Source organism: Mercenaria mercenaria, chromosome 6 (assembly GCF_021730395.1).
Source record: "Mercenaria mercenaria strain notata chromosome 6, MADL_Memer_1, whole genome shotgun sequence".
NCBI lineage: Eukaryota > Metazoa > Mollusca > Bivalvia > Venerida > Veneridae > Mercenaria > Mercenaria mercenaria.
In genome coordinates this window covers 70,377,323-70,387,569 of record NC_069366.1, presented here as the reverse complement: position 1 = coordinate 70,387,569, position 10,247 = coordinate 70,377,323, and positions in this window count along the sequence as shown.

Here is a 10,247-nt window from a genome sequence, read left to right as displayed (position 1 = left end):
TGTGACCTTAACCTACTGACCTACTTTCTTGATTTTTAAGGAACAGTCTTGAAATTTGAATGACATATTCAGTTTTGCACACCGATTTTAAAACTGACTTTCTGTGACCATGAATTTGACTTATTTACCTACTTTCTTAATACATGTATTTTAGCATCAGTTTGATATTTGAAATATGTAGCTCATAATACTCAGGTGAGCGATTCAAGGTCATTATGACTCTTTTGTTAACGTTATAACGATATGCAATGTTGTGTTATGTTTTAATACATGTGAATACTGAACTTCAAAGTTGTCAGTATACTACAATGATAAAATTCTTACATTTCTTCTGAATAAATGCATAATAAAAATCGCTGTCTATTTCAGTCATTTAATTAAAAAAAAAACGACCAGAAACATTATACAGAAATAAGCCTGAAAACAAGTTGGTCGAATTTCTTCATCAGGAATTTATTTTGTTGCCGTATTCTATGTTCTTGTGTCCCATTCCCTGTAATTAGCTTTTAGTGCACGTATTTTATACATATTTCAATTTATTTCTACAGTTTAAGGTTTGTGAACTTTTGATGCACTTTTACCGCATGACTTCTTTGTTTTGATTGGGCTAGTATTGCGTATATCAACATGAAAAGCGCACGAGCACAAGTTGGTAACCAAATACTTACCTGACTACAAGGTTAGTATTTAAATTCAAACCTGCGCCTGTGCTTTGCAAGCGACGTATAGTAGACGAAACTTGACCCCGATGGTTGACATTTGTATTATAAAACAAAATGAGGCACAACCCTTATTTCCATAATGAAATGATCGATATGAATAATCAGTCTAAGGGCAACCATCGCAGTCAAGTTGCGACTATTATACACAGAACACGCGTATAAAAAATCAAGACTGTTTTAATCCAAACTGTTATGTAGATAAAGTTTCCTTTCAAAAAGGAAAGGCTTGACCCCTTTTTGGCATAGTCTATATAACTGGACAAGTGGGGGTAGGTGTCATTACATGACATTCTATGCAAAACATGATTGCGATTTTCTACTGCTGTTCCCATGGAAACGCCAGTCTTAACATTAAAGGCAAGGGTATTGAACAATTCTTGGCGTTTTTGGTTTTGAACTACTAGTGTCCAACCTCCTTATAAAATTTAAGACTCTAGCCCAAACTGTTCTAGTTATTGGGCGGAAACCAATTTTCTTTACTAGGCCCTTGTGACTTCGGCCAAGTGACCGCAAAAACAATAAAGATTCTATACTCAATGAGACCAATTTTCCTATGAAGTTTGAAGACTATGTGTTAAATGGTTCTATAGTTACCAGGCTGAAAGGTTACGGTCTATGAACCGTCCGACTGTCCTACGCCATTTTTTCTAAGGGCATGGTCTATTCCTTACAAAAGGGTGCACGTACGAAAAACAACCTAGATTTGCGTGGCATTCAGCAGTAATTACAATACGAACACAGAAATATAAACACTGATATACAAAATACGGTGGTATTGTAAAAAAAAATGGTTTAATATACCTTGCAGAGCTACTTCCTTAACTTGTTTTAATAACACACATACAACAAGAATCGAACCAACCATAATAGTCCTTTTGGTAGGTTACATCCTTTCATGGGGGTGTTCTCTAACAAATTTCACAACTGCCCGTTAAATCTTTTTAACAATTACTACAATGGATAAATGTAAATTCAATCATGAATAATGTAAACGTCAAAAGTTGTCAGTTTATCGTACAGACTTACGTTTTATAGTTCATATTGCTGTACACCCCCATTTTAATAATAGACAAACAAAAGAGCAACTGCAATCGGAAAACTTTCAATATTTCCGCATTGCGCAGCTTACGTCACAGGTCACTTGTTGCTGCAATCAATCACTGAATTCGTAACATATTGATCTCGGTTTGCGGCAGCTTCCCGGCTTTTCGTATCATACTAACACTTGGGTACCTAAAAAAACTTAACGAAAACAATACATAAGCTCCAAGCCAAAAACTACGCGAGTGATTTTCCTGTATATATTACACTTCTGAAAAGAATATGAACAGAGACAGTCTGCCGAGTAAATTTAGTGTTGGAACTTAAATAAAAACAAGAGGGCCATGATGGCCCTATATATCGCTCACCAGAGTTAATCCGGCCTACTGTCCTAGTTTTTGACCCCACATGTCCAAGAGTTGAACTTGACCTAAAGATCATCAAAACAAACATTCTGATTAAATTTCATAAAGATTTGGTTACAACTGTCGCATTTAGAGAGTTCACAAGCTTTTCCCTTGATTTGACCGGGTGACATAGTTTTTGATCCCACATGACCCAGATTCGAACTTGACCTACAGATTATCAATACAAACATTCTGACTAATTCTCATGAGTTTAAAACTTAAGTTGTGGTCTCTAGAAAGTTGGAAACATTTTCTTTTGATCTGGCCTAGTGACCTAGTTTTTGAACCCACATGACCCAGATTCAAACTTGACCTAGAAATGATAAGACAAACATTCTGACCCAGTTTCAAAAAGATTGAGTTAAAACTGTGGCCTCTAAAGTGTCCACAACCTTTTCCTTTGATTTAACCAGGTGACCTAGTTTTTGACCACGCATGACCCAGATTCAGATTTGACCTAGAAATCATCAGCCAAACTTTTTGACTAAGTTTCATAAAGGTTGGGACACAACTGTGGCCTCTAGAGTGTTCACAAGTTTTTTCTTTGATTTGACCAGGTGACCTAGTTTTTTATTCAACATAACCCAGTTTCACAATTGACTAGAGATCATCAAGACTAACATTCTGACCAAGTTTCATATAGATTGGGTCAACAATGTAGTCTCTAGAGTGTTCACAAGCCTTTTCTTTGATCTTACCTACTGTTCCAGTTTTTGATCCAACATGACTCAGATTCAAACTGGACCTAGAGATCATAAGTTTCATAAAGACTGGGTCACAAAAGTGTTCACAACTTTTTCCTTTGATCTAACCTACTGACCTAGTTTTAGACTTCAAATAAACCAGTTTCACACTTGATCTAGAGATCATCAAGACTACCATTCTGACTAGGTTTCATAAAAATTGGGTCAAAAATGAGGTCTCTACAGTGTTCACAAGCTTTCCCTTTGATCTAGACTACTGACCGAGTTTTGACCCCACATAACCCAGTTTCAAACTTGACCTAGAGGTCATCAAGACTAACATTCTGACCAAGGTTCATACAGATTGGGTCAAAACTGTGATCTCCAGAATGTTCACAGGCTTCTCCTATGATCTGACCTACTGACCTAGTTTTTGACCCAATATAACCCAGTTTCAAACTTGACCTAGAGATCATCAAGGCTAACATTCTGACAAAGTTTCATAAAGATTAGGTTACAAATGTGGCCTCTAGAGTGTTCACAAGGCAAATGTTGACGGACGACGCACGACGGACGCCGGACAATGACCGGTCACAATAGCTCACCTTGAACACGTTGTGCTCTGGTGAGCTATAAATTGTAGTTACAACATATGTAATATTTGTTTAAAATTTTCGTTTTATTATGTGAACACACCTGCTTAGTTCAATAAAGTAAAACACAGTGTTTTGCATCCAGATATTGCAACTTCGATCCAAAGCACGATTTGAAAGATGACAATGTGTAATCGGTCTCCACATTGGAGTCATATGAATGTGTAAGGCACTTTATTTTACCCACACATTAATAGGTCATATAACCTCCGGGCAATAGCTCATCTTGAGCGGGCACCTGGGTAGAACCATCGATTTTCTGTAAGCCGGCTGGACGGCTTCTGAGTAGAAACAATTATTAACTCTTCGCAAGGTTTAAACCCACAGAGGTTATAAGTAAGAGATACGAAGCCAGCGACCTAATCTACTCGGCCGTTGTTGGTGACTAGTGCGGAGTCCATAAAAACTGTTTAGGTTAACTGATCTCCGGTCTTATATAGTACCAAAAATATGTCCAGAAAACGAAGTTTGTTGAAAAAATAAGTATGAAAGGGGCATATTTTGGTCAAAAATACAAATCAGAGTTATGAGGATTGTTACCACACATGCAGATGATGATGGTAAAGATATATTTTGAGTTTCAAGTCATTATCTTATATAGTACCAAAAATATGTCCAGAAAACGAAGTTTGTTGAAAAAATAAGTATGAAAGGGGCACATTTTGGTCAAAAATTCAAATCAGAGTTATGGGGATTGTTACCACACATGCAGATGATGACGATAAAGATACATTTTAAGTTTCAAGACTGTATCTTATATTGCATTAAAGTTATATCCAGAAAGCAAAGATTGCAAAAGAAATCTTTAAGTACAAAAGGGGCATAATTCTGTCAAAATACAATAAGAGTTATGGGGTTTGTAACCACACATGCTGATGATGATTATAAAGAAATATTTTTAAGTACCAAAGATATGTCTATATACGAAGCTTTCGAAAAAATGTAACATGAAAATAATTACAAGTGAATCAACTTGGTGACCTTGACCTTGAGTATAATGGGCCCAGCCCCTGCACATACTTTAAATGCTGAACAATGTTTATGTGAACTTACAGTAAGATATAAACAATAGTAACAAAGATATGACAGAAAAACAAAGGTTGCTGAAAAACTCTTACCTTAAAAACAACCTAAGTATAACACCTTGGTGACCTTGACCTTAGGTATAATCGGTCCAGTCCCTGTCCATACTTTGTGTGTATGCTGGACAATGTTTATGTAAAGTTAAAGTAAGATATCGGCAATAGTAACAAAGATATGACAGAAAAACAAAGGTTGCCGAAAAACTTTAACAAAGAAAGGTCACGCCGGGGCTAGTAGAATAGCCCCACCCCCACCCCCTAATCTCCGAAAAGTGGAGCTAAAAGCGAAGCCCAGTCTCTATTGCGATGGAAACGCGGTACGCATTTTATGTAAACAGAAAAAAATGTTGCTTTTTTAAAAATTTGTCTCATATTTTAAAAAATATCAATTTAGATATTTTGATATTCTCAGCAAATTTGCTAGATTTTGACATGTGTTTTAAATACTTTGGTCAAAATTTCTGAAGGCATGTCCCGTAATGCTGAATATTGAGAAATTTTGTTTTTAAAAAAATCTACTGAGCAACATAATTCTGCTTTGAAGATACTACCAGTCTTATTTTTTAAGCAAACGGTAACTTACAGGAAAGGTGAATCTTTAGCAGATTTGTTACATTTTAAACACGATACCTTTTTCGGCGACGCCGTCTAAATTCGTTTTCGTTACCTATGCCACATGACTTCAGTTTGCAAATCAAACTACTTGATAACGCATTATAGATAATTTATCAAAATGGAAGATTTATGCAACACTCCGCCTGATTGGACGAGAGTATCAATTTCTTTCACTCTGTTGATTGTGCTACGCTGAGTGAAATGTAGACAAAGCGTTTATCCTAAACGAAGCTGTTCACAGTTTTAAAGCTAACTTTGGCTCAGTATATTTAGCAAGAATATTGATATATCTCAAAATGATAAGTAAGTTTAATAAATATGATAAAAACCTAATCAAATACCAGCATATATCAAACTAAAGAAAGAGCTGAATACGGTCTGCGTATCACATGAATAAGGGTGTGATAAGAGTCTTTTATGTAGAGAAGTGCTTTTTAAACGGTTTTCCTTGTTACAATTGTCGTCTGTATATGAAAAGGTTTCTTGCTTTTGTGACTTATTCAGATTGCATATTAAAATGAGTACTTGTTTGCTTTGATATATTTGTTATAAATTATTTAACTGATTTATTATATATGAATATTTTTCTTTAGTATGGTATGCAAATATTGAACTCAGTTGAAATCTGTTTATTATATATATGCTATATAATGACTGAATCTCATTACACTGAAATGAAGGTACGCTGCATACAGTTTATCTATGTGATATGACTACGGTCAAACTTTGCTTATGAAACAGAAATATTGAAATAATTACAATTGTATGTTTTGCTTGACCTTCACTTTTTTATAGGTGTGACGTCATTGTCCAAAGATTCACGAATAGCGAATATGCATTTGTTAAAGCGGGATCAGTTGGCCTATTTTAGAAATAAATAAAAATAATAAATAAAAAGATCCTTTAATTGATTTTTTCTCATGTATTCTAATCAAACTTGATTTGTAGCATCTTTATTAGGCCCGCAGCCAACTTTGTTCAGCTGGGACATTTAACCCCTTTTAGGGGCTGCTAGAGCTAAAACTAGAAATGCCTTTATACAGCGTCTCATGAACAGCTTGGTGGATCTTTGTCATACTTGGTCTGGAGCATCATTATAAGGTCCTCTTCCAAATTTATTTATATAGGAACTTGGGCCCTATTAGGGACCACTATAGCTAAAGTAGATATGCCTTTCTTCGCATTAATGTAATGGATTTTTATCAAACTCGATGTGTAACAATATCGTAAGGTCTCCTGCTATTTTGTTACAAATGGGGATAGGGACCAATTTAGCTAAAAATATAAACACGTTTAATGAATTCTTCTCATGAACCGCTTCGTGAATCTTTTTCAAACTACTGCTGTAATTATTCGTCTAAGGATAAACGAAACAAAATTGCAACCCTACGAAACCTTTGCGAAAAATTAAAAGAGAACCATTAAAATTGTTAAAGTGCGGTGTTTAGTTTTGCAATTTGAAAAATGTTAGATGAAAGATGAATGTTATGTGAAAAATTCATAAACTTCTTTCCTTATTACAATTCGCCGACCATCATTTTTAAAGATATTTCTTGTTTCATCTGTAACGGTTATGCTTTGTTTGTTTTGGGTTTAGCGTCGTTATTCAACAGTTTTTCAGTTATGCTACTGCCAACTTCCTCACATGAATGACGAGCGGAGGAGGAAAAAATTCAGATACAATGTTTTTTATCAATCGGCACATAGACATACACCCGAGGATTGAACTCATGACCCGCCCGCGATCTGTACATCTGCGCCCCCCGCCCCACCATTGAGCTAAACGGGCTTTCAATTTTCATGCAACGGAAGTCAGTTACCCCATTACACATGGTTATGGATTCTGCACCAGTATTGAATTGTTCTCCGCATGCAACTGACTTTTTCTCCACATGATAGATACTAGAACGATCAATTCAAGCACACCTGTTTTATGTTAAATTATCACGGAGAACACACATCACGCATGGTGTAACGAATTTGTGACATATTTTTTCTAAATCTTGTGGTCAGCATACTGAGCTAAGTAGGCGGACTGGCTGTTATGCAAAAGACAGAGATTGATATGCATTCACATGTTCGTGCAGACTTGCATTATCAAGGAAGTGTACGTTGTCAGGAAAATATGAAATAATAGTTAATAGCAAGAACAAGCAATTTGGCAAAGATTAAGCATGCATAGTAATTTATCAACCTTATAAGTGTGATTGATAATATTCATACCTTTTTTACTTCTGCATGTCACAACCATCGACTGCTGTTCTATATTATACATGTGTACTGTACACGATCATGCGGTAAATCAGATATCGAGCCTCGGTGTCGGTATGCATCGCCATACTAACCTGAGCCCATGCAATTCGTAAATACCTCGCCGCTTCGCGGCTCGGTGTTCACGCATTGCACGGGCTCAGGTTAGTATAGCGATGCATACCTCCACTTAGGTCGGTATCTATTACTTACGCACTACTAATCCTTTATGTAGATTTCTTAAAGACCCACCACGACCTAGTGACCTACCTTTTTCCCTTGCACAAAAACTTTATGAAAATCATTCTTGAGACACAGGTAATATACAGTTATACTACAAGTTTTCAGGTGGACAATTTAGGCCATTTCTGAATAAATGTGTTTTGACAACTTCATCTGCAAATGTATTCAGTCAATCTCTTTTAAGGTTTAGCAGTATATCACAAAACAACAGATTTTTTTAGCAAATGAATAGCATCTTGACACACAACTTATCTGTCCAATATATGTTTTACTGTTCTGTCCCACGGAGTTGGATACTTAAAATATTCTAAATGAGTTGTCCCCCTTTAAATTAGAATGCCATATGTAAAGAAATAAATGTAAACAATTGTCAAAACGATGTTTTACCTAGTTATGTAAAGTTTAAACACTCGCACGATGTTGCAAATGCATCAAAACGATGACATGTAACAGCTTTTTAAAAATGGTGAGTTTTTAAAGGCGCTGAACTGTCCAGAAGTGTGGCCCCTTAATGTAGTCCCTTTCCGGAATTCAATATATATATGAATAAATTGACAATGGTTTTGTACAATAATATAAATGTTTTATATGCTGTTATAATTTCATGTAAAACAATGCTTTCTTTGTATGATTTGATGACGTTCGAACTTTTTCTCTCCGAAACATGGACCTATACCTTAAGCATAGTTTCTAAAACATATATGAATAACTATCTTACACTGTAGAATCAAAATGTTATTGCAATTTCACTAAATACACTAATTTCTGTACATATTGCTAGTTATTTTATAAAATGTTATGACATTACACACATTGTCTTGGACTAATACATGTCACTGTCAGTTTGTAACTAGATACTTGTTATTTCTCATTTTCTTCATGCAAAGCATGTATAATTACCATCATGGAAAAACAAAAGAATACAGTTATTTTGTGGTGCCTCTTTAAAATAACTAAATAACTAGTATATATGGATATGTATAAAACTGAAATAATACGCTAAAATAAACGAGCTTGCACTATCCGTTTTGATACACACGGCTGGTGTTTCACACCATATAGTTCTTTATTGACCCTTACCCTGCTAAATTTCTATAATGAACTTGTCCATCTTTCAATTTGGACAGTACCATTAACTATAAAAGGGGTGACTACAAAAAATAATACTGACTGAATGGCGAATAGTGCAGATCAGGATCAGCCTGCACTGGTCGCAAAAGCAGAATCAATTGTGCCCAGAATGATAAGGGTTACGTTCGACCTTAAAGGACTATGCTATTTTGACAATGCGAAATTCCGATGTAAAAATGAGATTATCGTAACAGCGTCAGAAATGCACGGGGATCAAAAATAAACTAATAATAATAAAAAATATATCTCCGAGTAAATTATAAAGTATCAAGGACTCACAAAAAGCATGTCCCAACAGTGCACTAGAAGAAAATGCATAGAAATTTTCGGTGACAGTATTAGGTACCGTAAGTCTCTCATATCTATGCAATATATATATTCATCAATCAAGGATATGTCATTGTAAATGAGCTGAGCGTTAGTTTTCTAAGAAATCGTCGTTAAACTGTTACACAAATCGCACGTGCACCTCTTTTTTACAAAACTAGAGATGCTTTTAGAAAAGCGCATGTCTCCCACAACTGCAACATTGAAAAATGTCTAGTTTTTCTTGATGACTGTGATGAATAGATCCAATCAGTAATTCAAGGGCCATAATTCAAAAGTGCCTTGGCGGATTTGGCTAGTTATCGAACTTGGCCGAGGTCTCATGGTCAATCACATTTTGTTTAAGTTTGGTGAAGATCAGATGTGAAATGTTTGACTTATAGTGCGGCCAAGCTTGAAAAATGTTTAGTTTTTCTTGATGGTTGTGATGAGTGGATCCAATCAGTAATTTAAGGGCCATAATTCAAAAGTGCCTGGGCGGATTTGGCTAGTTATCGAACTTGGCTGAGGTCTCATGGTCAAACACATTTTGTTCAAGTTTGGTGAAGATCAGATGAGAAATGTTCGACTTAGAGTGCAGACAATCTTGAAAAATGTCTAGTTTTTCTCAATGATTGTGATGAGTTGAACCAATCAGTAATTCAAGGGCCATAATTCAAAAGTGCCTGGGCGGATTTGGCTAGTTATCGAACTTGGCCGAGGTCTCATGGTCAAACACATTTTGTTCAAGTTTGGTGAAGATCAAATGAGAAATGTTCGACTAAGAGTGCGGACAATCTTGACAAATGTCTAGTTTTTCTCGACGGCTGTGATGAGTGGATCCAATCAGTAATTCAAGGGCCATAATTCAAAAGTGCCTGGACGGATTTGGCTAGTTATCGAACTTGGCCGAGGCCTCATGGTCAAACACATTTTGTTTAAGTTTAGTTTCCTTAAGTTAACAAAATAAAAGGAGTATTTACCTTAAATTTCCTTATTGTAGAGTACGATTCACTTTCTAACCTAAATAAAGCATCACTTTTTTATAACATCCCACCGATCTTTCTGATCACTTAACGATCACTCACAATTACAAAATAAAACCAACGTGTCA